The sequence below is a fragment of the Quercus suber genome, unplaced genomic scaffold, assembly GCF_002906115.3.
Source record: "Quercus suber isolate HL8 unplaced genomic scaffold, Cork oak 2.0 scaffold_664, whole genome shotgun sequence".
Taxonomy (NCBI): domain Eukaryota; kingdom Viridiplantae; phylum Streptophyta; class Magnoliopsida; order Fagales; family Fagaceae; genus Quercus; species Quercus suber.
This window is the reverse complement of record NW_027070105.1, coordinates 117,658-130,072: the sequence shown is the minus strand read 5'-3', so window position 1 is coordinate 130,072 and position 12,415 is coordinate 117,658.

The following is a 12,415-nucleotide window of genomic DNA, read 5'->3' as shown; positions in this document are numbered from 1 at the left end:
ATCATACAAATTTTGAAATATTTGAATATTTCTATCTCTTGTGGCCTGTGGGTTGTTACTCAATATTCATTAAAAAAATGCTATGTGTTTTTGAATATAGGACAAAGTTTATGATACAATGACATGAGAAAATTTTCCCCCACGAATCATCTATCTAAGATTCTAAATTAAATCTTTCTTAATTCTTGTACTAAATGAAACATGAACTTTACCAACTTTTCGCTTTTGATTTGTGACAAATTAGGCATTTTTTTAGAGTTTTCCATTGCATATTACTGAAATTAATAATGTGAAGTGCACATGGTTCTAACACATCACATATAAATTTGAAATGTCATTACTACCCAATGTATATTACATCATTAAACCTTGTTAGGTTTTAGCGAAAAATATTAACAGATGTTTTGATGTGTCACAAACCTAAAGTTTAAGTGTAATTATTCAAATTGAAAATCCATCTACTAAATTGGAATAACTCTTTTAAGGATAGTATTTCCTAAAAAAAAAAAAAAAAAAAAAAACTCTTTTAAGGGTAGTATTTGTAAAAGTACAGCTTATAATGGGCCTTTTCTTTTCTTTTACTTCTTTGGGGGACTCATTATGAGCATATACCTAAACCAACAAAAAGAGTTAAGATGGGTCATCAAATTTTTTCTAATAGGCCAGTGGGATATAATTAATTCACAATCTTAAGGACCGATTGGTGCATGAGAATTGGGCTAAATAGGCCCAAATTCGTTCCTCAAAAAAAAAAAAGGCCCAAATTCAATTCCTAAACATTGAACAAAAGTAGCCGATAACTTTGAGCAAGAAAAGGCCGCCAACCCCGACCCAAAACCAAAAACAATTGCCAGTATATTTTACTTAAAAAACTAGCGGGCATACAAAGCCCATTTTGCCCATTCTTAGGTATCTATGAATTTAAAGGACCAGTGTCCAAATTTGCTCTCCCTCTCTTGTAAAATTGAAAACCTTCTTCTTTGAAGCATTTGGTTTGTATGTGTCATTCATGTAATGTACATTATTTATTTATTTATTTATTTATTTATTTTATACAAGATAGAATTTTTATTAATCTAATCTAAGTGTATATGTGTGTGAAGCTCCCTTCTGGTGACTTGACCCCAGCCCTTTCCTCCCACACTCCACAAGCATTTATACTTGTGGAGTGACCACCGCACCAAGGGGTAGTGGTGGTTAACGTACATTATCTTTTTTTTTTCTTTTTTTTTTTTGAGAATCAAGACTTGAACTTCATTGAACTAAATCAAACATGGTCTGATAACAGTATAGGATAAAGGTGCGAAGGAACATCTTCCATCCACCTATAAACTTGCAACATGTCGTGCATGTTTTGCAAGATTATGAGCAACAACATTGCCAAGTCTATGAATATGGGTAAATGAAACACAGTTGACATCTGTTGTGATTTTGGTTGCCTCCAAAATGTGACCAAAGGGAGCCAAGGAGTCTTCCTTACTCTGTAAAGCTTTTATTATGAGTTTTGAATCTCCTTCTAAGATGAACCTTGAGAAGCCGAGTTCTACAGCAAAGGAAAGAGCTCTCGCCGCTGCCATTGCTCCACCAGATCCGAAGAGAAAGGAAGTTGAATTTGCTCCGACAGTGAAGCCAACACCTGACCAAAGTTGTCCCAAATGACTACTCCTAGTCTTGCCTTGTTTATGTCATTGAATGTTGCTCCATCGAAATTGATTTTTACACAACCATCAGGTGGAGGGGTCCATGCAAGTTGGGTTGGTGGTGGGTTGATCCTCTGAGTTCGTTGCATATTTCTTGATCATTGATAGTCCAGTAAGGCTTGTTAGGAAGTTGGAATCACTTGTGAAATTTGGTGATCTTTGTTGCTCACTCTCAATTGATTTTTGCGAAACCAAATGTTCCACATAATGACCACTAATAATTCCACTTTATTGCATACGTTTGAGACAAAGAGGAGCACCTCTTTTATATCTGCAAATGAGTGAACTTGGAGGAAAGAGAACTCTAGTATAGCATCCCAAATTGGGTTAAGCTTTGGGCACTCCCATATGGCATGTAAGATCGATGCTTCCTCTTGCCGACAGTAGTCACATATGTTTTCATTTAAGATTTTCATCTTCTTCAAGTTTGCCTTCACTGGAATAGCATCCTTACCTAACCTCCATACAAAGTTTTTGACTTTGTTTAGGACATCAAGACCCCAAATCAGCTTCCACAACTCGCTGTTGCGATTCGAGTGCCTAGGAGACCGATTGATGAGCTCTTCCCTTGATAAGAACTTGTATCCTAACTTGACCGTATATGAGCCGGATGCATTAAAAGGCCATGTAAATTTGTCCACCACAGGGGTAGACCAAAGTGGAATACTATTTATCAAACATACCTCTTGTGTGTTAAACAGTCCACATATTAGACAGTCATGCCAGCTATGTGTCACCGGATTAATGAGATCTTGGACTTTAATTATCCTCAAATCCTTCAACAATTGGAGATGGAATCCGTGGATGATCCAATGATGGCAGCCAAGCATCCAGCCACACATTAATGGACTCCCCACTTCCTACTCTCAATGTAGCACCTTTCAACAAAACTTCACACCCTTTTAGGATACTTTGCCAAGCATAGGAACCTGAATGAGAATCTGAAGCTTCCAAAAACGAGCAATCCGGAAAGAACTTTGATTTGAATATTCGATAAAATAGGGAATTTTGATTGTGTAAAAGTCTCCATGCTGGTTTGGCTAATAGTGCATCATTGAAGAGGGCTAAGTCTTTGAAACCCATACCCTCTTCAGATTTTGGAAGGCATAGAGTTTCCTACTTAACCCAATGAATCTTCCTCCTGTCTCCTTTCTGACCCCACCAAAACTTCCTTATAAGACTTTCAATTTCGGAGCATAAACCCAATGGGAGTTTGAAGCAACTCATGGTGTAACTTGGGATTGCTTGAACCACAGCCTTGATTAGAATTTCCCTTCCTGCTTGTGATAAGAACTTCTCTTTCTATCCTTGCATTTTCCTCCATACCCTTTCTTTAATGTAATTAAAGCTAGCTTTCTTTTTTTTTTTTCCAACAAGTGAGGGAAGGCCAAGGTATTTCTCATATTGTCTTATTTCCTCCACTCCCAAAGCTTGCTTTATGTGGTCCCTTATACCCTCATCAGTGGATTTGCTGAAGAAGATGGTGGTTTTATTTATATTAATCTGTTGACCCGAACACTTGCCATAAGTGTCAAGAATGTCTAGGATTTTTTGGCATTCTTGAACTGTGGACCTGCAAAATAGAAGGCTATCATCTGCAAAAAAGAGGTGGGTTAGGCGAAGACTATTTCTAGATAAAGAATAGCCTTGAATATCACCCTGAGCTACTGCTTGACTAATTAGGCCATGAAAGCCTTCCATGTGAAGTAGGAACAAGAAATGAGATATGGGATCTCCTTGTCTGATGCCCCTTAATGGATGGATTAAGCCTGTGGATCCCCATTTACAAGAATGGAGTAGGATACTATTATAACACATAACATGAGTAGTTTAATCCATCTATCATTGAACCCCAATTTTTTCATGATAGCTGCAAGGTAAGGCCATTCCACCCTATCATATGCCTTGCTCATGCCAAGTTTGATTGCCATAAAACTATCTTTTCCTGTATGTTTTTGCATGCTATGTAGGGATTCAAATGCTACTAAAATATTATCTAAAATGAGGCAGCTTTTGGTGAAGGCACTTTGGTTTTCAGTAATAATTTTTGGTAAAATGCATTTAAGCCTATTAGCTAAGACTTTTGAAAAAATCTTATATAAAATATTACAAAGACTAATAGGCCTAAAATTAGCTGCATATTCGGGGTTTTTTTTTTCTTTGGGATGAGAGTAATAAAAGTATGATTTAGATGCTCGGGTAAAGAAGCAAAATTAAGGAAAGTAAGAATTGAATCTATAACATCATCTCCAATTAAATTCCAATAATGCTGAAAAAATAGGAGAGGCATACAATCAGGGCCTGGAGCTTTTAGTGGGGCCATCTACTTTATAGCTTGTTGCACTTGCTAAGCCTGAAATTCTCGAGATAGTTGTTCATTCATCTCTTCACTGATCACTTGGTTGATTGAGTCTGTGGCTGCCTCGCATGGTGGCAGATTTGCCGAGGTATAAAGCTCCTAGAAATATGAAGTTAGTGTGTCTGTTACTTGGCCCGTATCTAAACTCCATTCTCCATCAGCTTCGTGGATTTTTAGGATTGAATTCTTTCTCTTCCTTTGGGTGGCACAGCAGTGGAAGTACTTAGAATTCTTGTCTCCATTGGCTGCCCACAAAACCTTAGAACGTTGAAACCACATCCTGTATTCTTTGCCTTAGCCTCCCTCAATAATTTTCTTTTTTTCTCAAGCTCCCTTTTCACATTCCCAAAATGCTTTCGATTCCAGTCTTGTAACTCCTTTCCACATTTTTTTTTAATCTTTTTGATCACCTTGGTGCTAGGATCGGCCTCTTCATGAGATGTCCATACCGCTTCAACACCATTAGTGCATCCTCTATCAGATAACCACATTTCTTCAAATCTGAATGGTTTTGTAATGCTTGGGATTTCTAGACCCTCCAGAACAATCCATAATGGGCAATGGTCCGAAGAATTGGTTGTAAGGTGGTGGATTTTTGTTTCTGCAAACTTCATAAACCAATCATTATTTGCAAGGCCTCGATCTAATCTTTCCCAAATGGAATGCCCATCTGCAAAGTGCTTCTGTCAAGTGAATTGTGACCCAACGAAACCTAGGTCAATAAATCCACATTCATCAATAACGTCACGGAATAGTTGCATTTAGGCATGACTTCTGCAACTCCCTCCTAGCTTTTCAAAACTTTTCACTATCTCATTGAAGTCTCCTGAACAGAGCGAAGGCAGCTTGAATCTGTTGTTGAGCTGACGAAGCATATCCGATGATTCATGGCGCTTATGCGTCACTTGCTCACCATAAAAACTTGTGAATCTCCAAGCATCCCCTGCACCCTTGTTAATAATAGCATCAATATGATTTTTAGAATAAGATTCAACATTTAAATTTATTGTATTACTCCAATACAATGCCAATCCTCCACCTCTATTATTCCTTTCAACAAAAAATAAATTATCAAAATTCAAATCACGTTTCACTTCTTTTAGCCTTACTTCATCCGCCTATGTTTCGGCTAAAAACACGGCGGAGGGATTTTTTGCTCGAACCATCCTTTCAAGCTCTTTCCCTATACCTAGGTTCCCAAGCCCACGATAGTTTCACACTATTAGACTCATTGTTCTTGGCAAGGTTGCCCTGCAGCCTCCACGATTGAAATTTCTGGAACTTCCGCCTTCGAAACATGGACTTTTTTGTTTTGTAACTTAGGCAAGTCTGCTTCTTCATCCCTACGTATTCTTTTCTTCTCTGAGGAATTCTGCAAAGTTGAGGGTTGGCTGTGCACGTGAGGCTCATGTTCAATTGTTTTCCATTTACGTGGTGCATGAGGGTCACTGAGTTGGCCACAATCAGTGTTAGAGTTATTACTCTTATTAAATTCTCTTGCTTTTCTCCTTTCAATTCCATGTGGCGTGGGGTTATTAAAGATTCGCTGCAAATAACATGCATGTTTCCTCCATTTCCTTTTTTATGGCAAACTAAATCAATGACATTAAATTGCATGTCCAACTCGGTGTGATCTGTTTGGGAAATTGGAGTATTAAATTTGGTATTACTCTCCTCAATTATTGCATTAACTTATGTGCACGTGTATGACTGTTACTCCTCCTCTGAGCCTTGATTATTCGGATTAAATGCACTGCCTCTGACCACATCTATCCTACCACTGTGGGGGGTGGTTTTTTTGTCCACCACCTTGTGCTGCTGTGACTGAGCTACTGAGGCCTTGGTCTGGGATGAAGGGCATCCCAATCCATCACCCATTCCAGCCAAAGTGGTTACCGTATTTCTTCCCGGGTTGAAAGGTAGAGCTCGAAGCCAATTCCCATACCCCTGTTAATATTGTCAAAGCTTCCCTTTACTACTGAGCCAGACATCACACTCCTTATTTGCGTGAGAGACCATACCACACCAGTAGCAAAAGTTTGGAAGTTTTTCATACTTGAATGAGACCCAAATTTTTGACTCCTCATTGGTAGCTACTTTCCTACCTCTACAGAGAGGATTAGAGACATCAACTTCAACTCTAACACTGAGGAATGTCCCCCCTACCATTTCCTTAGTATTTTTTGCCATCGACACCAGACCTAGTGTTTCACCAATCTCTATCGCCATTTCAGGATCCATCATGCTCATTGGCAATCCATGTAATTGGATCCAAAATTTGTAGTGGTAAACCTCATGTTTCTTGTATGGACTGAGAAATCAAACCGCTTGAAAAGGACTTGATGTTGTTAAACACCCACGGTTCTAAGGCCAGAACTCTTTTTGCATCATTCTCTTGCTCGAAGACGAATAGTAGGACGTGATCCTAAGCCTCTCTAATCGTGAATTCACCCCTTGACCTCCACAGGGGATTAAACGTTCTGCCAATGGCTTCTATGTTTAAAGCTCGCTTGGTTAAAAATTTTGTTGCTAAAACATACTCCTTAGCATTCAGATTCATGGATTTCTTAATCTTACTTTTGCTCCTTCAGTTTCTGTTAAAGTGAGTTTCTTCCAATCATCAAGAACGTCTTCCATCGTTGGGAGAGAAGGCGTATGAGAATATTGTAGATAATTAGAAAAGACTGTATAGAAAGACAATAGATAAGTGTCCCCACCCCTGAAAAAAAACCCCACAAACCTACTAATAACCTTGTTATTATAGGGAGAAGAATATCATTCTGAGGAAGATAATTGAGATTCTATAGTCTTTTCCCTCAGTAGAGAGAGCAGAAAGAGAAAAATATTGGAGATGACTTTAGAACCAAATATTATCTTAATGTCACATTAATGTGTTTGGTTCATTTAATTTTTTCTAGTAAGACCATAATCTAAGATTACAAAATATATCACATCTCTTTCTTAAATGGAAATGATCTTACATTACTTATGGCAAACATATTAATGTAACATTAAGGTAATGTGCATCACATCATAGGCACCTAAGGGTGCGTTTGGTTTGGCTTCAAACCACTTCCGGAAAAGCATTTCCGGAAAATTAGTGTGTTTGGTTGGTTTGTAAAATTCAGTCAACTGTAATGCATTTCCGCTTTGACCGTAAAATAGAGGCATGAAGGTGGAAAATGAATTCAGTTCTCATTTTCACTTCAAACAAATTCCGTAAAACGCTCTCTCATCTCTCACACGCACTCTTCGACCAACTGCTCTCCAAGCTCCAAGCTCACATCGACGAGCTCTAAGCTCCAAGCTCACACCGACGATCCACACACCGACGAGCTCTAAGCTCCAAGCTCCGATCTACTCTCCGACGAGCTCCAAGCTCCAAGCTCCGACCCACACACCTATGAGCAAGCTCCAATCCACACACCGACGAGCTCCAAGCTCCAAGCTCCGATCTCCGATCCATACACCGAGCTCCAAGCTCCGATCCACACACCGAGCTCTACCATCTCCCTCACACAGCCGATCCTCTCCACGCACAGTGAGTTTCCCTTTTCCATTTCTCAGTCTGATCCCCTAATTTCTCAGTCCGATCCCCAAAATTTCTCAGTTCGATCCACCCTCATTTCTCAGTCCAATCCACCCTCTCATCACTTCATTTCTCAGCCCGATCCACACAGCTCTGATCCACACACCAAAAATACAAAAAACTAAAAGGGCCGACCCACCCTCAAACCCATAAACAATCCAACTGAAAATCATCAGTCCCTTATAAACAACCCAACCTTTATTATTATTATTATTATTATTATTATTATTATTATATTTTTTGGTTGATAATGAGTATTGGGTATGACTGAAATTGGCTATGACTGAAATTTCCTCAGTTTTATTTGGTTGATAATGAGTATTGGGTGTAGCTGATGTTGAGCGGGTTGCATAAATTTGATGTGGGTACCGTGGGTTTAGGTATAAATTTGATGTAAAAATAGTTGTTGTGGTGGGAGTTGGTTATTGGGCACAAATTTGATGTGGCTATTGTTGTTTTGTGAGTTGTGAAATTTGATGCAGCTATTGTTGTTCTGTGTTTTTTCTTTTTTTGGGAAACTCTTGTTCAGTGTTTTCTATAATAACAATGCAATGTGATTTATTCATAGGTGTAAATATTGATTGTGATGGTATTATATTGTGTACGGTGTTGATGTTACAATTATACAGAAATATATGTGCATAAACATTTTGGTACTCTTTATCAATGTGGTTTGGATGTTTTCTGTTTGTGGCTGTTTTTATTTACTGTGTAATCAATAGCATGCTTGTTTACATACCTCTTAGACCACAGTGTTTGTGATTTTTTAGATGAAGAAAAAAACCAAAGCCGCAATTCTTGCCTCAGTTGCATCTGTCCTCTTTGTGGGGGTTGCATTGTTAAGGAAATTGCGGCGTAGACGTAAACGACTGCCTAGGGCGCCTTTTGTTAATCATGCAGCCGAGAGAGAGGAATACATAAATAGTGTTCTGCATGGAAGTGAGAGATATTGTGTGAATCAAATTAGGATGAAGCCTATAGCTTTCCATCGCTTATGTCACATCCTCACTGAGGGGGAGCATGTACGCCCGACTGTTCACATGCTTGTTACAGAGCAAGTGTTTATTTTTTTACACATTATTGGTCATAATGTGAGGTTTCGTGTAATGGGTAGTCGGATTTATAGATCAACTGAGACTGTTCATAGATATTTTAAGGTCGTCCTTAAGGGAGTCCTGAAATTATATAGAGCTCTAATAAGACTGCGTAGCGAAGATATACCCCAAGAGATAAGGAATAGCAGAAGGTTCTACCCATATTTTAAGGTAAATATTGCGACTTGTGTATTTTTGTAAATTATGAAGATTTGTGTAATTCTAAACCATTATGTCTGTCAAAAACTAGGATTGTGTTGGAGCAATAGATGGTACACATGTTCGTGCATCTGTGCCACTTAAAATACAAGGAAGATTTCGTGGTCGTAAAGATGGAACCACACAAAATGTGTTAGCTGCCATTAGTTTTGACTTAAAGTTTACTTATATATTGGCTGGATGGGAAGGCAGTGCACATGATTCATGTGCGTTAAATGATGCATTTGCTAGGCCAGGGGGATTTTCAATTCCCAACAGTATTATACGTTTACTTCACCTTTTTGGTTTATTAGTTTAATAAATATTGTGCGTTCTCTTAAGCATAGTAGTGATTTGGTTTTATTTTTGAATATATGTAGGTAAATATTATCTTGGTGATGCTGGGTATGGTAATAAAAATGGAATATTGTCACCTTATCGAAGTGTGCAATATCACTTAAAAGAGTTTAGTGATCATCCTCCTAAGAATGAGAAAGAATTGTTCAACCTGCGACACTCTTCATTGAGAACTACCATTGAGCGAGGGTTTGGAGTGTTGAAGAAACGTTTTCGAGGGTTGGATGCAGAACCATTTTGGTCTTTTGAAACCTAAGTGAAAGTAGTGTTGACATTTTGTGTGGTTCATAATCACATTATGGGGGTTGAACCACATGACCATATTATAGAAGCTGCAATGAACGAAGTAGAGTCTAGTGACCCCCAACAAGAAACACAATCACGTCGAGAGTCCATTGAAGACAGTAGATTGTGGAATGCTAAGAGAGATGAGATATGTCAAGTTATGTGGTCTGATTATATCAGGATTGGAGAGTAGTACTTTATTTAGATTTCTATGATTGTAATATGTGTGTTTTTTTTTTTTTTTTAATTTATAAAGACAATGTATTTACTATAGACTTCTGGTGGTGTAATGGAAAAGTATTTTCAGCATTACATTGTTATTTGATGGTATTACATTGTCATTTCGAGTGTTAGCATGTTTCATTCTGTTGTGCAAATTTATAAGCATGGTTGTATGTGTGTTTGATTTGTTGTTCATATTCCGAGCATAATTACTAAATGCTACTCTCATTTTTAAATGCTACTCTGACTATATAATTTTCATATGTAGTAATGTCAAAGGGCAAAGAGAAGGTAACCATCAACAAGCAATTCAGGTGGCTGCCCCCCATGCATGAAATGATGCTAAGGATACTTGCACAAGAGGCTGGAAAGGGCAACAAGCCCTCTAGCACCTTCAGGGCAGGCTCCTTTGCTCTTGTAGCAAAGGAGATAACTGCCCAATTTGGGGTTGAGTGCCACCCATCCTATGTTGAGAATCGGATGCGAACTCTAAGGACCATGTGGTCTACTATTGAGAAACTTCGAAAGAAAAGTGGATTTGGTTGGGATGACAACCTAAAAATGATAACGTGCGATGCAAAGACATACCAATAAGAAGTTATGGTATGCCTTCCAACTATATTTTCTTAATATAAATGATAATATATGTTTTTGTCCAAAAATTGAAATTTATAATGTCATTCTTTGTTAGGATTCCATTGCTTTTGTCAATTATTTGGTATCTTAAAGAGTTGTAAATGAAAAAAAGAAAAGAAAAAGAAAAAGACAGCCATATCTAAGTTTGGAAATTGAAGGCAAAGAATTATTTGAAAAGATATTCAAAGTTTCAACCATATCCTGCCTAGTACGGTTTACTGTCCATAGTCCAAGAGTAATGTCACACCACCATATCTAGATGTTTAAACTCAGCATCTACTCCATACCATGATTTTATGTTTAATTTGACAATGATGGACACCCACTATATTTTTCGTATAATAACAGATTTGTTTGTTTATCATTGACCTAAAACATTTATTGGCATGAATATTGCATTGAATATTGAATTTATGAGTGAAGTGATTATTGCATTGTTATTATACGTTCCTTTCTCCCTTACAGGCGCATCGAAAACATGCAGAGTTTCTAAACAAGAAAATAGAGATGTATGATGAGTTAGCTATTGTCGTGGGGAAGGACACAGCCACGGGTGGCTTCTCAAAGTCCTATGTAGATATTGAAAATGAGCCAGATAATGGCGACAATGCTGAATTTGTTGCAGATAATGTGGAGGAAGATGTGGTCGAAAAAGGTAAGAATGCAGTCGAGTTATCCACCACTGGGTCGGGAATTTCCGAGTCCCGCAAAAGAGGGCGTGCACCTTCTACTGCTGATGATAGCGTGTTGACTGATCTGTCTGATCAGTTGAAGGAAATAGTTACAGCTCTTAAAGAAATCAATCGGGGCCCGGTGGATTACACATCTCTTTATAATGAGGTTATGGCTATGATGGCGGATGGGTATAGCGAAGAAATGCTCGCAACTGCGTTTGACCATCTGTGTGAAAATGAGAAGGTAGCACGGGGATTTCTAGCAAAAAATGCTAGGCTGCGAAAGATGTGGTTGGATAGTTTTTTTTTTCTCACAACTTTGACTTGCCTGTTTCATGTAGACTGTGACGGTAGCTTTAGGAATTCACTTTTGTTGTGGTACTAGTATTGATCTACCATTGTATTATATATGTAGTATTTTGTATTATTGGGACGATACAATTGCCCAAATTATGTATTTGTACTGTTCAGATACCACGAGTAGGTATCATTTTTGTACACCATGGAGGTGTAATGACAATGGTGAACGATGAATGTGGCTATTTTTATATTAATATTATCGGTATATTTAAATGATTATTTTTGATGTTGAAGTGGATGATTATTTTTGTACTGTTACAGATATGTATACGCAATGCAGGTGTATGTTGAAGTGGATGATTAGTTTTGTATTGTTACAGGTTTGTCTAGATAATGCAGGAGTAGAAATTTGTAAGGCATTTCATATTTTCCGTAAAATTAATTCACAATCCAAACATGGAAATTGATATTCCGGAAAAAATGAATTTCATTTTCCATAAAATGTTTTCCTGAACCAAACATGAGAATTGATTTTCCGTAAAACAAAAAACATTTTCCATAAAATGTTTGAACGAATCAAACACTAGAATTAATTTTCCGTAAAACGAATTCCGAAACAACCAAACGCCCTGAATACATTTTCCTTTTCCGGAAAATAGCATTTTCAGAAAATATGTATTTTCCGGAAAATGTTTTACGCGAAACAAACACAGCCTAAAAGTATCACACTTTCCCAAAAAAAACCCAAAGCAAACCCACTTCATTATTGGGCTGGAAACTCAATAGTAGATCAAGCCCAACTATGGCCCAGATATAGTGTTGTATCTATTCAGGTCCTTTTCGTGAGTATCTCACCCCAAAATATAATAGTAATAATATTTTTAAAATAAAAAAGTGCAGCTGAGTTGGCAGCACGCATAAACTTTGCGCTCCCACGGAGCCTCCACGCGTTGAGAACGCGAATAGAATTGTCTCATTGTGGTGGCGTGCGTCACAGCCGA